At 40.1% G+C, this 23,642-nt stretch overlaps 1 long non-coding RNA gene and 1 other non-coding gene across 2 annotated transcripts in view; both read left to right on the plus strand.

Moving 5' to 3' along the window:
* Positions 1-23,642, plus strand: part of LOC108938744 (uncharacterized) — a 64,524-nt gene that overhangs the window by 19,061 nt on the left and 21,821 nt on the right. The gene's annotated exons all lie outside the window — the stretch shown is intronic.
* LOC114910624 (U2 spliceosomal RNA) lies at positions 16,022-16,208 on the plus strand. Its single transcript, XR_003797734.1, has one exon. It is a non-coding gene; the product is annotated as a U2 spliceosomal RNA (small nuclear RNA).

The following is a 23,642-nucleotide window of genomic DNA, read 5'->3' on the forward strand; positions in this document are numbered from 1 at the left end:
TACCATGGTTGCTAAAATGAGCATCTCTTAGGGAGAGCTAACGAGGTTATCTTCCACATATTCAACTTATAAAAAAGATTCAAATAAACAGGGATATGACAGAAATATTATCGCATTTCACAATCTTAACATAGTATGTTTCAACTAGTTTTCTCTTAGGCCATAAATACTTCATGAAGATAATAATTTTCAAAATTCTCACCTGAGTTCAGAAAGATTACTTTTATATTTTGTACTTGAAGAACTCGTCAAGAGTCTTGCTTAAGGCGTTATAATACTGCTTTCTTATTCCTGTGGGTCGTGCTAAATTTATCCCAAGAACTCCTATAAGGCATATTTAGTTGTGCACTGTATCTGTTTAATTTTTATGCTAAATTATATTCTTTTTAGCTCTGTTCATGAAGTAAAAACAAAACTGAGTGTTTGATAGATGACTTTGAATGTTGTTTTCCAGATACATTGTCACAACAGTGGGGTCTGATACTGTTTTTCCAGTTTCATGCAAAATGATGCTTTGGTTCACTTTTACAAACAGTGTTTCACCAAGTCCCATTGGACATGCACTGATTCATGTCTCTAATTACATCTTTATGGCTGGCTGCTAATCTTTAAATAAAGCCACGATAAAGTTGATTTTAGATGTCAGTTCATCTCAGTTGGCGCTGCCACATAATGCAGTCAGATGCCCAACAAAATACCTCTAGAGTGATGAAAGAACTCTGTGTGTGCGTGCGTGCGTGTGCGCGCACGCCTTGAAGCAATGATACTTCTATATTTGTAGTTTACCTTTAAATTATTGTGTGAGGAAAAAAATCTTTATTTGTCCTTCAGTGCACTGGTGTCTCATTTAGGGTGTACCCAATGCTTCTGGGATAGACTCTGGACTGTCACGACCCTGCACTAGACAAGCAGCTACTGATAATGAATAAATGAATGAATATGTAGCCTTTAACCCCCTAATGACCTTCATCTGCTCATTTTAATCATAACCTCTTGTCCTTGTTCCCCTTTGCCTGGTTTAATATCTCATTCTCAGTCCATAAAACAATACTGCAAATAACTGCATTGTTTCAGTGTTATGTGGTTCCGTTCCTGCATGAGGCATCTGTAAATACTTTTCAACAACTTTTAATTAGCATTTAGAAGGAAAAAATGGCAACAGACATTATAACATGGGATCAAAACAGTAATATGTAATTCTTTCAAAGTACATGTCATGTGAGTGAAGTGCGGATGAGTTTCTCTAATGAATTGTGACAGTGGTGTATTTCCGAAAGGTTACATTTAATAAATTCATGTGGAACAGCCTTATATGAATGCTACCAAAATACCGAAAAGGTACCTTAGAGGTAGGGGCAGAAGGCAGGATACTGGATAGCACTACCACCTTTCACTCAGTGTACTCAGGTTCCGATACCATCTGCTTGAGCAAAGTATGTACCCTGAATTGACAGAGTAAAAATTGCTAACCTGTATAAATATGTAAATCAGTGTAAGTAGCTTAAATAGGTTGTCTTTGGAGAAAAGAATCAGCTGTGTGTGTGTGTGTGTGTGTGTGTGTGTGTGTGTGTGTGTGTGTGTATGATGAGTAGAACATTGCAGGTTGTGTTTGTCACCAACAAATGCAACACAGCTGTTCGGCAGTGCGCGTTAATGTTCTGTCAAAACCGTATTTATGCTTTTCTGACAAAAAGGAAGCCTTCATTACCAAACGATTTGAGGATCTTCATGTTTAGCAACTTTGAGAAAAAAGGATCTGAGACATTTTGTTCGAGAAATGTTCTTTTAGACAAACTTCCTCAAACTTCCTAGGGAAACATCAAAACCCAAGTGATTAACTTTTGTTTCTGGACTATTGGAGTCATTTGTTTCTGATTATGTAGAAAAATATATGTTTCAAATTCAGTGCAGCAGAGAATATTGGCCTACAGGCTTGTAAGCGCTAACCACATCATCACTGATGGGAGGAGAGCTTTGCATGCAGCTTAAGTTTTTGAGAAAATTAATAAAGGAAGATACTGTGGAACTGCTATAAAAGAGTTTAACTGTTCAGACCAATCTGTCTATACATGATTTTAATTCAGTTAAAGCTACACCTGCATCCATGTGCTGTATTTACTGCAATACACATTAAATTCATTCTCTGTAAGACCAGCAAATGGAACAGTGGTTAGAGCTGCAGTTTTGCACTCAAAGGACATAGGGTCAAATCCCACCTCCAGCTGTAGTACCCTTGATCAAGGTACTTACCCTGCATTGATACAGTAAAAATTACCCACCTGTATTAATGGGTAAAAACTTAAGCAGCTTAACATTGTAACTTTGAACTTCATTATTTTGGAGAAAAGCATCTGTTAAATAAATAACTTAGTTTTTTTCTAGGTCCTTGTTAAGCAGTCATTGGACAGCACCTAAGTTTTGGAAACGAGAGCGATTGCGGGGCGGAAAGCGAAGCAGATTAGGAGGCCACAGACTGAGTCAGCAGCTCCCGGAAGGCCGGAGGTGGGTATGGGGTCAGAGCGCTGCCTCTGAAAGGCACAGAGGCCATGGTCTGCTGCGTCTAGGGGTGCACACCATTAAACATCTCAGTCAGCAGGGTCCGAAGGGAGGCCGCCTTCCTAATTCCTCATTCCGCATTCTTTCCGCTTTAATGCTCATGTACAGTATATGGGGCCTGATGCTAGAAGCGCTGTGGCAGCGAAAGTTGGGAGTCACGGATGTTGTCTCAGAATAATATAACTAACATGTGCCTCACTGTGAAGACAGGGCTGTTTTTGAAACTTTGTAGGCATGACTTCCTTCATCAAGACTTGTATCATACATCAAAAGTTATTCCACATGTGCCATCAATTATGAAAGACTTATTGTTGTAGGATTTTCCCCCATTTGCTTATTGACTTTTTAAAACGGGGATGGTAGAATAATATGATCGTACCATTATTACAGATGTGCTTTAGAGTTGTTAAAAGGATTCTTTGAGTTTTTTCCATTATTTCCTTTTGTTTTCCCTTTTGGGTGTGAGGAAGGAGCAAGGAGCTGCTGGCATGTGCTCCCATGATATTTTTAGTGTATATACTTTGCTTCGAAAGGCACCGTGGTCTCCTGTTCCTCCCTAGCTTTTGCCCGATGAGGATGATGTGAAGGAAAGTAATATGGTTACAGGAAACATCAGCAAAGCCACAGCTCTGCCAGTTCTTCCTCTGTAAGTCCCAGCTTCTGTGCACCCAGCGTGAAAGCGATAGGGCCGGGCACTTTGGGCTGCATTCCTGAGGTATCCAAACCATACACACACATACCCCCGCACTGACGGCTGAGCTTGAAAAATAATGTGAAACAGGATGGCAAGATGGGGATATAGCATGTCGCTGAGAGACCACGTCAAAGAAAAATTGTAAAATGTCACGTGGAAATGCCTTCAGTGATGTTGCAAAATGCCAAAATGGCACGCACTCACTGGAGAACCTTGTTTCTCCACACATAATAGGAAAATGAGATTTTCAGAAGTAAACACTCAAGGACACATGTGGAAAGAAATGGCCTTGGTGGTTTTCAGCGGAGATAGCATCTGCCTTGCCTAAATTCTTCAGAGGTCAACGAAGGGTCTTAAAGCTCTTTGTCCTTTCAGCATCCTTTCTTTGTTCCGTCAGTGGTAGGAAGCGCAAACACCCTTCACCTCTCACACCTTGGCAGTACTTCATCTTTTTCACTATAACAGGTTATAATAACTGCTGGTGCCTTAATATTGTCAGCTGTATAATTGCTTCTTATTTTAGCAACATAATAATGTGGAAAAGGACATAATAATTGCATCATTTTGCATATCGTGCTCTGTGAAATAACATATCACATGGTTGCAATTTAGCTCAACGCTCCAACGTAAAGTCTGCCTTATGCTGTCAGGAGTGCAGTGTACAGTAAGAGGTGCTGTAACCTGATATAGGCACTTAAAGTGAAATTCTGTCAAAAAAGGAACGCTGTAGTGAATTATTATGCCATGGATGTTTATGTATTTACATTTTTGTTCCATAATTTCAATGTTTGTTTGTCTTAGATTGTGTCAGTGGCAGCTCTATGTTGGCAATACAGTAAAACTCCATTTGAACATTGTTTAATATGCCTTATGATACATTTCTTAACTAAATGTCATGTGGGCTAGGAGAGTTTGACTAATTGAAATTCAGTGTTGGTTGAAATTATTTTTTTTATGTTCAGAGGACTTTTGTTTTGGGTCTTTCCTGCCAAAATGTCGCAATCGGCACAGCCAGGAGGCCTGAAAATCGGACCTGTTTTCAGTCACAGTTCAGGTCTACCGGAAGGCCCGGGCGATCTATGCATGCTGCTGATTGGAGAATACATATATATATATATATATACATACATACATAACTGTGTAATGTATCTGTGTACTGGTACCTCCAGGAGGTGATTTATATGCCCGCGCGCACACACACACACACACAGAGAGAGAGAGTCTGAAATCGCTTGTGCCGAGTGGGGTCGCGGCTAGCCAAAGCCTAACCCGGCAACACAGGGCACAAGGCTGGAGGGGGAGGAGACACACTCAGGACGGGACGCCATTCCATCGCAAAGTACCCCAAGCAGGACTCAAACCCCAGACGCACCAGAGAGCGGGACCTGGCCAAGCCTGCAGCGCCACTGCACTCCTGGAGATAATTTAAATGTCTGCAAATATTAAATATACATCCAAGATGTATTTGCATATATCATTCAGAATGATCTTAATCCAACACTGAAGCCATATAGTTTGGTTTCATGGGGTAAAATCAGCAGGTTATTGACTAGAATTGCTCTGAAACAGTGGCCTCACCTTTGGTTTCTAGTCCAGCTGAAAGCCGCTCACCTTCCCTCCTGCAGGAGAGAGATATAGGACATTCTGCAAATGAGTGGACACTTTGCTGTCCACTTCACACAACTTAAAGTTGGCCCATCATGAAGTAAAAGTTATCTTCCACCTTCCAGCGGCCGGCTTGGATTTACTCTGAGAAGCTTTGAGGAGGGTTTTTTTCAACCATACTGAGAAAAAGAGCTTAGTAAATCGATGAAATGTAGGCAAATTGCTTGTGAAATGAGGTCGTGTATTTTCCCTTTGTTGGTATCACATTATGCACTGATGTTATATATGAGCACCCACTTTATTTACCTCAAAAGGACAGGATTTACCTTGGCTGGTTTTACAGTGATAAGGTAAAGGTCGTCTCAGGTGACTAGTTAGGTGGACTTTTTGCCTTTGTAGATTATTTTCATACACATTCAGGTAAGTTTTTACTGTAGATTTTTAAAAGTATTAATATTTAAAAATTTGCACATTAAAACATTTCAGTTAATATTTATAGTGAACTTTTTTTAGTGGAAACTGATGTCACTTTCCACTACATATATGTGACATTGACATACTGTATACGCTACCATTCAAAAGTTTAGAGACACCAAGATTTTTTCATGTTTTTGAAAGAATTGATGCTCTTATTATCAAGGTACCGTTAAAATGATTTAAAAATATAACCAAAACATCATTACTTGTCTGGCAAATATCTATTACTGTAGGAAATGACTGATTTCTGATTTATTATTCACATATGACTGCAAAACTCCATTTTCAACAGTCATTATTCCAGTGTCCTAATGGTCAACTTGAAGTGGTCCTAATGATCGAGAACCCTTTGTAATTGTCTTCACACACCTGAAGCCTGCTGTTTTACTCAAGAAAGCAAGTAAATTGTCTTTCACTGAGGTGCAAGGTATTGGCATTCCTAGAATTAATTTCTGGGTTAAAAACAACTTTCTCAAAAAACACATCAGTCAGAAGATCACATTACTCAAAAAAATTATTCTGCTGTATAAATGAGTAAGTGACTAAGTAGCTTAGTGTACAAACACGTTAAGGTGCTTGGAGAAAGGGGTCACGTAAACAACTGATTGGCAAAGGTAAAAAAATTACAAATGATGGTTGTGTGGAGGAACCAATTTGCTTTGCTTGCTGTCGGATTTGTGGAATCGAGCCAGAACTGCGATTTATACCACATTTCATTTCCTTTTTGCTCCTTTGCCTGTTGAAACCAGCAGCGTGGAGAATTCAGGTGACGCCTTGCAAGGTTCTTGTCCCCTGAACCTGACCTCCATCCTCTGAAACCCCATTTCAGCCCGTTGCACCTCACTCAGCAGCCTCTATCTCCCCCTCCCCACGAACACAGCACAGCGCCAACACAACAAAGCAGACAGAGGTGAGAAACTTGTACTCTCGTACTACATCAGGTGATTGTTCTACCAACCGGTCCCTGTGCAAGTGGTTAATCGTTTTACTGGACTCACCGCAGAGGGACTGGGACTGATATGCGATACTTGGCCAAGCTGCGTTCAGATAGCACTCACATCCTAACCAACATCTGAGCTATTAAAGCACTGCTGCTTATTTCATTTAAGGAAGGATATCTCTATCATGGGATTGACCCTGAGGCTGAACTGAAACTGAAGCTTTTTATTAAGAAAACATAATTTTCTTCCTTTCTGTATGAAAGAAGTTGTTGGGCAAAACCTCTGCAGTTTACCATTTTCATCAACTCCTGATCAGGGTCACGACACTCCAGAACCTATCGATCAGTGGCTGAAAGCCTGAGGGAGGGTACTTTGTGGATGGGATGCCAGCCCATGGTAGCCACACACAATTGCTCATCAATTCACACACTACACACAATTTATTATTACCAATTCATCTGAAACACATGGCTTTGGACTGTGGGAGGAAACCAGAGTAGCTTGAGGAAACCAACATTAACACAAGGTGAACGTGCAAATTTTGTACAAGCTGAGTGGGATTCAAACTTACACTTTAGCACTGAGGTACCAGTGCTACCTGTTGTGCCACTGTGCCATCGGTAAGGTTTGCATATAAATTTTTTTTTTTTTTTTTTGCATTTAATCCCTGTATTTTTGGCCTCTGTAAAGAAGTGTTTGCTGAACTTCCAGAAGACAGTTTGGTCCAGTCACAGTCTGATCTAATAGACAATGTTGCCCAGGAACATTATAAACATTAGTTTTACTACAGAAATGCCTGATGGCACCACAGACAACGAAAAGGTCAAAGTTCACCACTGATACAGATAAAGTTACTAAAGAGGAGTTATTTTTATTCCTGGGGATGAACAGATATTAGGTATTTTATGTTTTAGTCTGGTCTTGAATCTAAATAAGTCTCATTTCAATGGGATTAAGATAATTGAAGCAGCAATAAAAACAGGAAAAACAGAATGCATTAGAATTCACATTTATTTATGGAATTAGCAACTTGGCCCTTTCTGATTTTTCATATTGGCCTGAAATCCAGCAGTTCTTTGCCACCATCCCTAAAAACCATTACAGGCTGTATAGCATTTTAATGCGGTACAGAACCGTCTCATTAAATTAATAATGGGCGGATATTGCAGAGCAGTACAGTTCAGTCTGAACTGGAGTTGGTGACTATCGGCCAGCATCACAAAGGCGTTGCGGCACATCTGGAGTGTGACCCTCAGGTGAAAGCAAAGGCGTTTGACCCTTCAAACCCTCCGACATGCTGGATGAAAGCAGTGTGCCCATGGATTCCGCAAGTGTGTCTCATTTTAACACCGTGTGTATTATATTATAATACCTCATTAAATTAAAAAAGAAAACAGTGGATGCCAATGTTTGATGAAATGCATGAGGTATTACCTTTGAAATGGTATATACAAGAGACGAGCAATAATAGCCTGAACTACATGTGCAATTTCTCATGCTGGGTCCCAATGAGCTAATAATGGTCCAATGTAAAGGTCATGATTGATCACCTACCTTAAACTATATTAGGAGCACCACCTTTCACTCTGTTTAAACATATATTTAACACAGCAAGCTACTCAGAAAATGTGGCTGTAAATTCAGAATAATTAGTAGAAAAGCTAGTATGCTGAAGAGTCCTTTAAAATTAGTTCTTGATATTGTGCCCTTTAACCTCCCCTGTCACACTGCCTCTTGCTGTCAAAATGTTTAATCATTCCCCTTTTTTTTTTTCCCTCTACATATTATGCAGTAATAATACCAGTGTTTAATGCTGTTTAGCCCTGTTACGGTGAAATTACTTTGTGTTTCCCTATACTGGATCGGAAAGTGGCTTCTGGCTGCTGCTGATCAAAAAAAAAGGAAAAGAACAGAAAAACATATTTCATTCATACGCCAATTATTGGCTTGCCCTACTGCCAAAGCATAAGGCTAAACTTAAAGCGGGGTAATAAAAATAATTGTAACCATCAATGCTGAGGCAACTAAAAACTGCAGGTGCATTGGCTAAAAAACTGATGAGCAGCGACAGTTTCTTTCGAGGCTCAAAGCCGCAGGTTCTGTGCGAAAGTCTTGTTTATCCCGCCATAACAAATCATTTAATGTGGCCGGGCCGCACGAGGACATATTAGAGCAAATGCGCCGTTTTCGTTTTTCCTGGAGGTGATTTATGGCATTTGAAAAGCAAAAAAAAGAGCATGGAGGTTTCACATTGTCTCGGGCCGCCGGCCTGTGTTTATCTACCGACTAGACTGGGAGCTGAGAAGACCCATCAGTGACCCATGGAAAATACCCTTCCACCTTGAACGAGCGGCCCCTGGCGACCTCGCTGACATGGCGACCCCGTCAGGTCACAGCGGTTATGGCCCTGCGAAAAAAGAAACAACAATACCACACAGGTTGAAAGGGGCGAGCCGCCGCACGGCGAAACACGAACTCTGAACATTACAAATCCATCCATAAAGCTTTCACCTACATTGACGTGTGCAACCAGTCAAAAAATGGCGCGGTCAGGCTTTAGGAATAACTAACGACCTATTCGTAAAAAGGTATTTCGCAGGGATGATGAGTGTTATGTCCACCAGTCGTTTTATATCAGTCATAAAATTTATTTATATGACTTAAAACAGAAACAACTTTTGTCTGTTGTTAACTATATGCAGCACATACCACCAAAAAGGTTTTATAGATGTTATATGGAAGCAGATGCCTGAATTAAAACAATAAAATATCATTTGAAGTTATTTAGGCACTGACACTTTCCTCTAAAGCTTCTTACACTGATTTACCCATTTAAACAGCAGAGTAATTTTTACTGTATTCATGAGAAGTACCTTAATCTAGGGTACTACAGCAGGAGGTGGGATTCATACCAATTTTTTTCGAGGCTGCTGCGGAAGGTCTAAATACATGAAGATTTTCAGTAAATATGTTCAGTATGTGTTCTGTTTATTGTAGGGTTTTCTTTATAACTTGTTTAGTTAGTTCGAGTCAAGCCCTCATAGATTACGTACGATCTCGTGTAACCAATTTTCTTTGTTTTAAGACTCTCTGCAGCTGGGCTGGAGAGTCACTCCCAGTTAAAGCAGGACTGTGTTTTTGGTCTGTCCGCCATAGCCGTTCCTCCCGCTGCCCTGCCATGCCTCTTTGGGAGCAATAACATCAGCGGTAACAATGATCAGAATGAGTCTTGCATTAAATCCAAGAGAGTGCAAGCTGTTAAAATAAAACCCCTTTTTTTTTTTTTAATAAGAACCTATCCTCTTTATATAAACAAGAACATGTTTGCTTGAACACATCTAATCCTACCGTTCCTGTCCAAGAGGTATATGATTCAAAGGTCAAACCCTCGGTGTCCCTGACCCTGCATACCTGTGTGTTTTTGCAATTCCTTCTATTTTTTTTAAGTAATTTTAGTTCAGATTTTTTAGTAAAGTACCATATATGTACCTGACATATATATTCATGCATGTGTTGATGCAGGGCAGTGGTTCTGTATCCGAAAACAGTTTAAAACCACTAATATATGGTGAATGCTAAAAAGGCCAGAGTGGTTGACATGGTAGATTTAAAAGATGTATTGAATTATGGGTTTTTAAGATAATACACTGGTTACTAACACTACAATTTGTCCTTCCTCTTCTCAAACCCAGAATGCACTTGTAATGAAATGTTTGGGTGTATGGAAGCCCCGTTGCCCAGGGACAGATAATACACTCTGAGTCCCTTATGGGTGGTTTTTGCGCAGTCTATAGCTATGTGTACATACTGTACGTTTAAATTGTACTTCTTTCCTTGGAGATTGGTCCGGACCGTGGCATTCAGCTGGTAGGATTACCCTGGTACAATAATTGTTTGCATAACATGATCAAAAAAGTGCACTTTGACAAGCACTCATCAAACATCATTTGCTTTACGTGCTTCTGGTGCAAACATTTACAGTAAGTCCAGTTAAGGGAAGTTTCCTGCGGTTGCCCACTAGAATAGTTGGAGGCAATGAGTTATATATGATCGCTGCTGGTCGGAGGGACGTGAAGTAAATATGTGTGGCAGCTGCAATCTGATGTTTGTGTCACCAAGAGACACTCATCTCTCACCGGACCTAACTGGACCGATGATTTTAAAAAAAAAAAAAAAAAGGGGGAGAGGGGTGGGTCGTCCCACAGGAGTAGTTAACACACAACTCCACTGGCAGCGGGCAAGACTATTTATGCAAAAAATAAAAATAGGAATGCTTCTTTTTTTTTTTTTTTTTTTTTTCTTTTTTCCAGCTGAAATTTGGATGTGCATAATTTTGAGGAAACTCTTTTGGGACATTATCGCGCATCTGATGGTGCAGCTTTAACAAAGGCCTTCACGTCTTCAAAGCATGCAAATGAGGGTGCGAAATGCTCTCTAACTACATCGTTTGATGAAGCGGCCCTGATAAATTATGAATCTGCGGGCAGAATCGGGTTACCGACCCATTTCCCGTGTATCATGTTAGCTGCCTATATATATATGTAGTAATTGAAACATAAAGCAGGGCTCCCGAGATATAATATTTACACAGCACACCTCACATGTGTTATAAATTGTCCAACAGCTGCTTTCAATCGCAGCAATTGAGCGAAAGACACACTGTGAAATGAATGTTAAATAAAGAAGGGGGTGTGTTAATCAATAAGCATTTTCTGCTACCTTACTGGGTGTTTGTTCTCAATGAAACTGCACTGGGTGAAATTTGGGGTGCGCTGAGGGAGGCGCTATTGCACTCGACCACACAGATTCGGCCTTGACAGGACTCTGTTATTCGACTGGTATGATTTCAAAGAGTAACCAGTGATCTGGCAGCGTTATCATTCGTTTATTCCTTGTTAGCTGTTACAATGACCTAAGAACAGGATGGTTAAATGCTAAAATTTAGTGAAGACTCAATAAAATTGATAGATCTTCATATTTGTTTTGGTGTAATGTTTGCAGGTCGAACCAACATGTGGAGGAGTATATTACACTCACTACTGCTGTGTAATTTTATCCTCCTATGTTTGATAGATGGATGGAATGTGTTGAAATTATTATTTATTTATTTTTTTGTGTGTCCCGCAGTCTAGTTTGAACTGGAAACCTTTAGATTAAGTCAGTAAACCGCCACTGTTGTTGAAATAGAAAATGGTGATGTTTTAGACCTCTTGTGGAAAATAAGAGACTTTATAGTTTGGGGAGGGGGGGGATACAAATACACTGTATTACAATGTGTAATTTCCTTTGGGATTAAGTCTGTCTAAGTATCGTAAGTCATATGGATAAAACATTTAAATACAGAACATTTCCGTTTTGAAGGTGGCACAGTGATTCGAGCCATCGCCTTCCGGTTCAAGAACCTGGATTTGAATCCCTCCTCTTGCTGTGTGAACCGATACAGTAAAAATTACCCTGCTGTATAAATGGGTAAATCATTGTAAGTTAGTAATTAGAGTAACAGTCTTTTTTTTTTTTTTTTATACCAAACAAATGAAAAAAGAGAAAACCGTAAACATTTTGAAAAATATTATAAGGAGGCACTACTATCTGCCTCCCTGCTATTAGGGAATTGAATTGTGGAGTTTCCAGCAGAATGGCGTATCCTAAACCATTTATGAGGCACATAATTCATTTTTATGTGGTCAGCCTTAAAATGGGGCCATGTGGACAACCAGGTACCTCTCTGTTTGTCAAAATAACAGTCCCATCTGGCTGTTTTATTTATTTCTTTTTTTAAAAAACCTATCAATGAGCCACCGTGTCAGGAATCAGGACAGCATCAGGAAGGGAAGACCTCAGGAGCGCTCCCTTGACTAAAGCTGTATCCACAGAGGTGGGACTGGACGCAGTTGCTGGCGAGACACTTGCAGACAGAATGCTGGAACACATTTTTATTTTCAATTTTCCTCTGATGAGATATTGCAGAAGCTCCACCGGTTTACAACCCCTTCGAGGAATCCGAGTGCTCGTCTCATGCTGCCCAGGGGAGCGAGAGCAAGCCTGTGGAGATGGCCTCTGTGAACGAAACCACAGTCTCTGTGATCGCTGGCCTCGGCCGCATGTGACGTGGCCAAGCTTGATGTGTTCTTTCCTAGTAGAAGACTGTTTTCCCCCATAAATGCAACCAGTGCAGAAGAAATCTCCATAAAGCACATTTTTGTTTTATGTCCTACATGCAGTTTACTTGTACTTGCAGTTAAGGTGCAATACCACCTTCTGTTGGAGAAAAAGACAAACTTTTCTGTTGCAATTCATACTTCCTACCTATGGTAAATTCCCCCCTCAACCATCAGAAGAGTGTTTGTGCCTGTGTGTGAGGGACAGCACACACATTTGGCTTCATGCAAAAATGTCTTACTGACATTTTGTGTATAGTTTTTTTTTTTTTTTTTTTTTTTTTGGGGGGAAAAAAAAAGGGTAATTTTACATAAAAACTCAAGACCTGACACTCTGGACTAGGATTTGGTATTAACGTAATCTGAGGTGGCAGATTTTTTATTTTTTTTTCTTCTGAAGTACATTTAGAATATGAGTGATGGCTTTCGTCTTTGAGCTAAGATTTTACTGAAAGCATCGGGTAATCCTTCATCCAGGTGAAGCACCTGAAATTTAGTGTGGGACTTGAGGATAAGATACTCATATCAAAATGTGGATGGCATTGCATAATTTTAAGTATCCTGTCCTTAATAAATGCCAAGATGAAAGTGAGGTGGTATGGAGTTGGAACTTTTTTAGAACTGCTGAGCCTAGATGTATGTGTTCAGACTGGATTTGGGCAACATCTGTGAAACCTTGTTAATAATGAGACTCTTCGAGAGAAAAATGTGGGGAAAAGTGAGACAGGAATTGAGAAATGAAGGTCAAAACCCACATTCTAATGCATGTAAACAGTTTGCATGTCTGGAAAAGTGGAAATTGATGTTGACTTTGATTGCACTCCTTTACATTCTTATTTCTCTTGCCATGTGCATTGTCTGAGCAGCTGTAGGCAAAGTAGGAAATGATCTCACACTCTGGGTTCAATGGCAGACCTACTGTTGGAATAAAACAGCATTGTGGCTTTTTTTTTTTTTTTTTTTTTTTTTTTTTAAAGTTTAAGCTTTTAATGTTTAAAAAAATAGCCGAGTGAATCAATTTAGAAACGTGAAGAGATGCTGCTGTTCCATATGGGAGGACTCATTTTATGGTAGCGTAGCAATCGAAGGACCTGCGTTCAGACCCTACCATCTTCTGTAGTACCTTTGATCAAGGTATTTACTCTGAATGGGTTCAGTTAAAATTACCCAGCTGTTTAAATGGGTTAATCACTGTAAGTAGCTTAGTGTACAAACCTAACATTGCAAGTGACTTTAGAGGAAAGCATCAGATAAAAGTAAAATCTAACTTGAACTAATATGCTCCAGTTTTTTTATGAAAATTAGCTCAAAGGCTAACACCCCCCACTCCAACCGAGCATCTTTTCAAGACATGTCATATTAATTCCTCACAGCATAGCTACGGTATTTAGTGTCGGGCAGAAGAAAGAAGCACAAAGGCCCAGCATGTGATGGAGTATTTACGGCCACCTGTCACGGCAACCTGCTAAGTCTAAAAAACATATTAGTGTTTAAATGCTGTGGCGGCTGCCTGCAGAGTTGCTTGTGAAAAGAGGATTACATGTGCTCCAAGGTGAGTGATCGTGCATCTCATGTGATGTATGGACACAAGAGTCTTGTACAGTAATTACATTAGGATAATCCAGGGCATGGGTCACATTTTCCTTTGTAGCCCATATGAAAACAATACGTGGGAGCAAGTAGCCTTGTAAATGTACATTTATGACTGTGTAGGAAAAGCCAGAGGGTCTTTATGAAGCAAAACTAGAACTTGTACAGTAGAGCAGAACCGCCTTTTTTGGAGAGATAAGAGCCACTGACTGGGTCTGTCTGTCCAATTACAGCTTTTTCTTGATGTGTCCATCAGGTGGGACTAGCAGCTAACCAGCCTTTGTATTTCAAGGTCTGGACTCAAAGCCCTGTTAGAGTAGACAGGAGCAATGCCTCTGTTCTCCCCAGAGATTATATTAATTCATAAGGAGGGATTGCAAGAGACAATATAATGACTTAAAATTGACAAAGGCTAGAAAATTGCATCTAAGATAAGAAGATCCATGCATGGCTTTCATCAAAAGAGCAACTATCCAGTTTTTTGGTTCAGATCAAAGCATTGCTAGGGAGCTTTCCTCAGACATTTTAAATCGCTGCAGCAGTAAGGCACCTCCCCAAACTGTCCCTTTTTGCCCCCTTATCTCCACTTCTGTCTTGATGCTCTGTCTTTTTCTGGGTCAGGGGCCTACATTTTAACCTGTCAAACTGTATCCTATGGTGTCGTATGGATATACATGTAAGGGCTGACACAAAATACATAAGTAATTTGCATCGGAGCGTGCATGTTCTCCCCGTGTCTGTGTGGGTTTCCTCCAGGTGCTCCGATTTCCTCCCACAGCCCAAAGACATGCTGTTCAGCTTCACCCGTAGTGTGTGAGTGACAGGGAGAGAGTGTGTTCTACTGATGTATGGATGAGTGACCCATTGTAAGTAGTGTATCTAGCAGTGTAAGTTACCTTGGGTGAATAAGATGTGTTGGCTGATAACGCTACATAGAGTTCATTGGAAGTCGTTTTGGAGAAAAGTGTCTGCTAAGTAAATAAATGTAAATCTAAATACAGAGACTAGACATGAAACTTCCAGTCTTTCACACTCCCTCGCATGCACACAAAAGTAATTTAGTTATAGCCTACAAATTCCACAGACACGCCAAGGACTGAAATGTTCAAATGAAACAGCAGATGCTCCGGAGAAATCTGAAAAATTACTGGACTGGATCTGGGAGACAAATACATATTTAAGACATTTGAAACCATTAATGAGGCTGAAAGTGATGATTTGTTCTTCAAGGTACTCCATCTACAAGGGCTTGAAACCAGCAAGACGTTCAAATCCACTTCCCCAGTTAAAAGACGGCCTTATTGCAGATTGTTTGCACAGCTGTTATTGTCCACGCACCTCAAGAACAGATATATTGGCCACACAGGAGGAGCGCTGCATGTTGAAGGTCTGAAAGCAGTCATGACCTCTTCTTGGAAGTGGTTCCCTGTAAATATCCCGCTCTGGGAGTCCACGCCTTTCGAACCGCAGCCTCAAAGGCCACGTCCAGAGACCCAGGAGGGGTTTTGCCCCAGACACATGCTGTTCCAAGAACCATTGAACCTGAAAAAAGCTGCTGAATGCTCAGGTAGGGCTATTAGCTGTGGTACTGGAGCAATGGAACTAACTTTTGTTTGCTCTCAGTACGACAGATGAAGAACAAAAAACTATAAATTCTCCTCAAGACTGCAAAACACCAATTGAAATACATGTAACACAAAGTTTAACTGTTTCAAGATTTTCTTATTGCACTGTAGACTGCATACAATGTTGATGTCACCGTCCAAGATATTTGACCATGTTATGAGTCTACATTACTTCACATTTACCCATTTATAATTCCAAAGTGTTGACAGTCAACTCCGTTCGACTTACCAGAACAGAATGCCTTCGCAGAAATGGCAGCCTGGTAAGCATCATTTGTGCAGAAATGAGCAGAGAAAAACAAAGAAACATAGCAGTTAAAAATAAATTCAGTTGTTTCATCAAAAAATAATAAAAGAAAAAGTGACTTGCATTATAGACATTCTCGGCCTTTTGGCTAAGATCATGTGTAGTATCTGTTCTTATCAGTTTAATATCTGATATGTCCCCTATCTGGGGACCATATATTAAATTGATTTTTGGAACAGGGAGATGGAATAGGGGCTTGCTCCGTCCACTCCGCGCATTGCGATGGACTGGCGTCCCGTCCTGGGTGTGTCCCCTCCCCCTCCGGCCTTACGCCCTGTGTGCCGGGTTAGGCTCCGGGTCCCCATGCCCCGTATGGGGTGAGCGGTACGGACGACGACGACGAGCTACTAAGACCAAGCTGAAAATGTTGGACTTTAACCATGTATGAAAAGAACAAAAGAATTCAGTGCAGCTTAGTTAAAAACAAACTGCATTTAACAGACTACAGTGTTGACTAGTCTTGATATCAGACATCAGAAATGAAAATCTCTTAAATTGTCTATAAGTCATTTGAATATTTTGACAGTTTAAGTGCTGGAAGTGTGAGAATTCAGGTTTGTATGATGAATCAGGAGCCCATCATCCTGCATTCTTGCTCTGTTACACACCCTTTTCTCCACTGCTGTGATCCCTTTGGGAAACATACAGAGGGTCTCACGAGTATGACTATTATGTAATAAGAAAAGGGGCATCTGGCCTTGCGAGAAGACCAGCTGCTTTTTGTCCCATGTCCCTCAATGCTTACGTTTTTGTCTTGTGGCCAAATTGTCCATACGATTTTACCTTCAGGAGCAAAGTACTACAATAATTAATGGCATCTGTTTCGTGGGCTTTTGGGTTATTAGAAACTGTAGTATGCTTGGCTGGCAGAAAATTGCTTTTCTATGCTATTATACCCTTTTCCTCATTGTCAGTGCTTTTCCCCCCGAATTCTTCTGCATTGGGTCAAAAAAAAAAAAAAAAAAAAAAAACTATTATGCCATTTCTTAACTTTCCCTTGGAGGCAAGAATAGAGAATTTGTGTTTGTTTTTAAAAATAAAACATGGAAAAACATGTTGTGTTTTTCATATAAATAAATCAACTGAGGTTGGTTACAAACTGTAAAAATGTAAAAAATCAAATCCACAAAATCTGGAAACATCTTTGAAGCTGAAAACATGTTACCCACGTTAGCTCTCCATCTCTCCAAAAAAAAAAAAAAATTAACCCCTTAGGACACAAATGTGCCCCAGTTAGCGGAGAGTGGATAACAGCCATCCGCACCTCATTATTTACTTTACACACCATGGTGATTTTTCCAGATAGAAAAACAGTCTGTCAACAAGGTTGATCCTGCTTTCAATAACTGTCTTTATTTGTCAAAATCTCAATTCCAATCAGGAGTGCAGATGCAGTTTGTAAATCAGGCACGGTTAGGCCTCCCACAATCCACACCATTGCTTCCAGCACACTGCGGAAATCTGGTACCAATCATCCCTACTTCTTCCATTTATTTATTTACGCTGTAATCTTAAACATGAATCATGGACGTTCCTAGCCCAGATCCTGGAGGAAGGCTAAGGTTATATGTGATTTTCTATGCAAATGAGGGTCCCCTCAAGCTGCACACTTTCCCAACTTCAGTAGAGAGGGCCTCCCTGCACTTTTGCTGACATTCAAAGTGTCCAAAGGATTTGGTCTCCTTGTTTTTCCTCATCATTGCCCTTTGCACTACCTACAAAAGTGTCTTGTTCCCGGACATGAACCAAGAAATAACTGCAGAGATGATCCCAAATATTTTTTGGTGATGTGAAAATGAAGAGCTCATGTGTGATCCACTTGTTACGATTGCTGCAGCATGGATGAACTGCCTGCGAACTGCTTCGTGAAGAAATGAGGTATTCTTGTCCAGAGACCCATAAAGAAAAGGGTCAAAAATGGAACACAGTGTAAACATCATAAACCGACGCCAGCCACCCCCTGCTGTCGGGGTCTAGGCTGGCTGTGAATTGCATGCAGTTGTGCTCCATGGTGAACATCTGAACATTTTCATTTGCAGAAAAATTAAGCAAACATCATGAAAAGCTGCTAGAAGAGATTGTAAGTTCAGATGTGTTAAGTGTGATATTAATTTAAGAAAAGATTGTTGCAGTGACTCTAAGCCAGCTGTTACAAATGACAGCTCACCTGGACCAGCCTTCCCATCATACACCCTGGTGACACTTACAGAAGCGAAGGCTAATCTAAATGGCAACCTTTGCTTGTGTTTTCCATCCCTTGGCTTCAGAACCACTGGCTGGAACTCCAAGGAGCAGCAGTTTCCAATCATGCTGTTTTACAAAATAAAGCATTTAAGGAAAAAAGAGGTAGAAAAGAGACCGAAAAGTTTGCTAAAAAACTTCTTTACTGCCCTGCAGCTTTTCTTGGTGATATAACAAATAGTTATTATAAAGTTGGGTCAGGTTACCCTAGGGGACACTAATTACATTCATTTTAGAACAATAATTACCTTCAGTAGGACATCTGGCATCTACTAGATGCTTGTACTTCCATAAGTTCCAGTATAGGGCTTTTGTGCCTAAAGCCACTGTACAGCAACAACAGAGGACTCGAGTGGGACTGACCTCGTGTCCTACTGATTAAAGCGCAGTAAGCACAACGGTAGGGTACCATGGTAGATAGAGAAGATCACTGCATAATTGTGTATGGGCCCCTGATTATGGTGGGAACTTCTGAAACTGGAATGTTTGCAGATTTTAACCTGTAAAGATTCATATTGCTGTGGTTCATTGCTAATCATGGTGTTTTTTGCTATAGATTTACGAGTGGGCCAACAAACAAGGCAATAAGTGGAACAAAGTGTTGTTTGGTTGACCTGCCAGGGTCCAGTTGGTCTCGACTAGCAAAGAACCATGAAGTGCTGCAGATATTAAAATAAAACATCCTGTGTCACCCACTTCAAATTCAATTCAAGAGATATTTTCCAAAAACACACTTTTTTGGCCTGCAGCAGCTTATTCATGCCGAGTGGGAACACACTGTACTTCTGCACCGCAAAGCCTCCAGTCACTGGTTAAAATGCATATTTTCGTGAGTGTCGACTTCTACAAAGGAATGTCAGCTCCTACAGTTCGTTTGAAGTTCAGTCCTCACGGAGACAACACATTTCAAAATAATTGCAAATAATATAAAAACAGAAGTTATTGTGCCTAAAATATGTGCAGCGGTCTGCTCATCCACACTGGTAAATCAGAAGTTCTCAGACATGGTCCTCACAACCCCCCATAGCTGCGGTGGGTTTTGTTCAAAATGACCTAGTAATTAATTAGCCCTCATTGAAATACTGAATGAACGGCATGACTCAAATCGTGTTAAACCCCAGTTTGTGTTAGGCGCAACATAATCTCATGGACACAAAACAAAAAAAAAATGTATGTAAGTTAACATATCTTATTTTACCTCGTAAACTGCAAAAAAGCCTTGAATTTCATTCATCTAAATGAATACGAAACAAACACCTGCATCACTTTTAGTCTATCGTACTTTATATAACATTCTTTAATAAAGTACAGTACTAATTTATTGTGTTTTCTGTCTAACAGATAAAGAGACACACTAACCTTCAGGCACACTTACACACATGCGGACTTTTGAAAGCCGTGCCGCTATAGACTAATGCAAGGCGAAGTCTTTTGGCAGCCATGAGAGCTCGGTATTAATTCCCAAGAAACAACTTCATCAGCTGTGCAAATTCTCATGAACTGAAGAGACAGGTCTGTGGGAAGAGGAGACCCACAGAGTGGAACTGATTGCTTCCATTGGCAGCATTGTCCCATGATCTCAAAGTCACGCAGTTCCCACGGCATGCAGATTTCCAAATCAAGGTGTTTTTTCCTTTTAAATAAGCTAAGACAACTGAACTTAAGAGTCCATGTCCTGTCCTGGAAGACCGTAGCGCGTGCATGATTTCGCGCTGCCTAAAGATTTTGCGCAATCCACAGATTGTAGGAAACCACGGTTTACTCTTAAGTGACTGTCGGATGGCATTGCCGTGTTCTCGTCTCTAATTTCAGAGTTAGTCATTTTTTCGATGCTTGTTTTGTTGATGTAATGCACTCATTGTATTTTTTCCCTCAGATGTACGTCGCTTTGGAGAAAAGCGTCTGCTAAATGAATACATGTAAATGTTACCAAATCAACTTACAGTTTTAGGGTACCTATAATGATTTACCCATTTTACAGCTGGGTAATTTTTACTGGAGCAATTACGTACCTTGCTCAAGGGTGTTGCCCCCATTTACCCATTCTTGTAAAGCAGGGTATTTTACTTCAGCAGTTCATGCTGTGTACCTTGCTCAAGGTACTGCTATCAGAGGGTGAGCTGGACTTGAACCATCAATGGGCATTATGAAAGTGCATGGTCTTAATTGCTACGCCATCTGCTTCTGTGCAAATTCTCTTCTTTAACTTTAAATAAATGGATAAAGTGTGTACAAATAAAATGGAGAACAACACCCTTCATATATACAGTATTTTATAAACCGGTTATACGCAATGCTCTAAAATACCATGTAAGCCAATATTGTGCTATCATAAAGGGATAAAATGAGGTGTGTTTTTTCTGTTTGTCACAAATGTATACAGTAAAATACATACAGCTGTGAAGCCTGATTTCTGAACTGAAAATGCCAGTTAGGGCCAGAGCTAGAAATTCTGGCCCCCCTGAAAGAATATTGTTTATTTGAATAAAATAAATTTGTTCAAGTGTTCCTAATCAAATAATTTGCATAACCGGTGACACTTTAATTCCTTTCACGAACAGGAAAACCTGGTGGAGCAGGGTGGAGGGATGGGGTTCCTCTTGAAGGAAGTCACAGCTAAATAATTAAACATTTTTCTGGTGGGCCCCCGATACAGGTATGGGGCCTGAGAATCACAAGCATCGCTTGGCCCCCCAGCAGCATACCTGATGTTGATAAACATATTTTTGTAGAAAATTTTTGAAGAGCACTTCTTGAGACTGAACAAAAAATTAAAAAAAAAAAAAAAAAAGTAATAATAATAAAGAAATGAATAGAAAATTTGATGAAAATGTAAATTGATGTTTTCAACTCCCAAGTTTTCATGAGCCAATTTATGCGTCTGAACAGGAGACGGCAGCGAGTCGCATCTCATGGCGTGTGGCTGTGGCTCTGTCCTGTGATGTACTACAGCCTGGCTTTGAGTGGAATACATGATGTTCTCTCCCTTATTTATTCTAAGTTTAAAAATTTAATATAATACTAATACAATAATTTTCTGACTGAATTCACAGTGTACTGTATTTCAAAATGGCAATATGCTAAGTGCTGGAATATGTAACATCATCCAGAGTGCCTCAAACCACAATACCAGGCAACCTGAAGCTCTTGAGTTGGCATGTCTGTTTAATATGTGAAAATTTCCCTAATTTGAGCTGAAGCTATAAAACAGTTTTTCCAAAGAAATCCAAAATTTTCAAATGTCACACTTGTTTTCCAACAGACACGTAAACGTTTCACCGCAATATGGGAGTGATTATTACATCCAAGTGTTGATTTAATGTAGAAAAGGTTTAATCCCAGAATACAAATCTGACGCGTGACTTTTCCTGCTAATATATGTTGAGACTGAACTGGTCACAAATAATAGGAAGGACAGATCTTCGAAGTGAAGCAAAGTCCATTGTAAATTAGATTTTAAGTTACTCCCAGTTTGGGGGACAGTACCTCTGTGATGGGGTCAAGGTTCAGATAAAAATCATCACCCTTTTACCAGTGATGCAGAGCCCCTCTCGAGGAAATCATCATAAATGTACAGAGTGACATCAGATCAAACGAAAGGAACATTTCTCTCTGGTTTCTAAATTTTCAACTCTTCCTCCCATTTTTCACAGGTGCTGTCACTGCAATAGTTTTTCTTTTTGGATGGAGTAAGATCGATCCTGAACTACAGGTATTCCTTTGCTTTTTAATGCATTGTTTTTAGGGCAGCAGGTGGGGTTAGGGTTACAGTTGTTGCCTTGCACCAAATAGAGCTGTGTTTGAGTCCCATCTCCTGCTTTAGCATCCTTGATCAGTGTACTTACTCCGATCTGATACAGTAAAAGTTACACAACTGTATAACAAGTAAATCATGGTAAGTATTTAAATGTTGACAGTTGCTTTGAAGAAAAGCATCAGACAGATAATAAGTATAAATAATATGATGCGCACACACACACACACACACACACACACATTTTCTGAACCGCTTGTCCCATACGGGGTCGCGGGGAACCGGAGCCTACCCGGCAACACAGGGCGTAAGGCCGGAGGGGGGAGGGGACGCACCCAGGACGGGACGCCAGTCCGCCACAAGGCACCCCAAGCGGGACTCGAACCCCAGACCCACTGGAGAGCAGGACCTGGTCCAACCCACTGCGTCACCGCGCCCTTAATATGATGCAGTGCAAGATATTTGATCACATGCACAATGTTCTGAACAAATCTTTTGCATCCAATCATAATTTTACAGTTTCTTGGTGGACAATAGCCGTTCACTTGCATGATGATAAAGAATATTATTAAAGTACCTGTGTCAAACTCCAGGTCGGCACCCTTGTTTGCTAAATGTGCTATGAGAGGGAAAAAAATGGATCTGAAAACCACTTTGATTGTTAAAAAAACCTATTTTTCTGTTGGCCTCTGTAGACGGCGAGAGGTCTTCTGGAGTTGCTAAATTAATGCTGTATAATGTCATTGAATTACATCATGTGCATGCAGTTTATCGATGAAAGAATTTTCATTGTATTTATGTTGCACCAGTGATGAACTCTCTTAATGGCGTGATCTCAGCTGAGCTTGACACACAGTGATAAATGTGCAACCTATGACTTTGGAGGCTTAATAAATGCTATATATTTTTGACTGTGAAAAATGAAATAGTCCAGTAGATCATCAAATACTTTTAATGCGTGTCCAATCATAAACATTTGCATATGTCTCAAATAATCCATAAAATGTTACTTCAAGTTCACGAACTTGCAAACAAGGGCAACTATAAAGCTTGTGGAAAAATATCCAATTACTTAAGCAATAAAAATAATGTATATGAAGAATGTTTCTGGCCTGCATGAAGAGAAACCCGTTAACTAAAACGGAAAAATTAGTTACTTTAATTAGTTTGGCTATAAAATTGACATTCCATAAAACAACTGGAGTGCTGAGCTACCCAAAAAAGTTTTAATCAAATCCATGTAAAATATTTTTTGCAGATATTGCACTGCAGACTATAACTGCTGTACACCAAGACTAAAACTCTTGATAGTGGTGGCCCTTCTGGTTGTGGGTTTGGATGAACATCTAAACACACCTTCTGCTCAAGTGATAAACCATTGATTCATTTATGAGTAATTTCTTGTCCAGTGCAGGGTCCTGGTGGGCCAGAGCCTGTCCTGTGAGCATAGGGTATGAGGCACGTTACACTGTAGATGGTAGAAGCAGAGGTTTGATAAGTTTCTACGTTTACATTTATTCATTTAATACCTCCTTCAAAGTGACGTACATCTCGGATGATACCAAAAGTGCATTGCACAAAGTTAAGGAGAGATTCGGGTACAGATTTGATTCTTGACTACAGTCAAGTACAAGGAGTAGCTACATTTACGGTTCCTATTTAAACTGGTAAACAGATAACAAAGGACACCTGGG

The sequence above is a fragment of the Scleropages formosus genome, chromosome 5 (assembly GCF_900964775.1).
Source record: "Scleropages formosus chromosome 5, fSclFor1.1, whole genome shotgun sequence".
Classification (NCBI taxonomy): Eukaryota; Metazoa; Chordata; class Actinopteri; order Osteoglossiformes; family Osteoglossidae; genus Scleropages; species Scleropages formosus.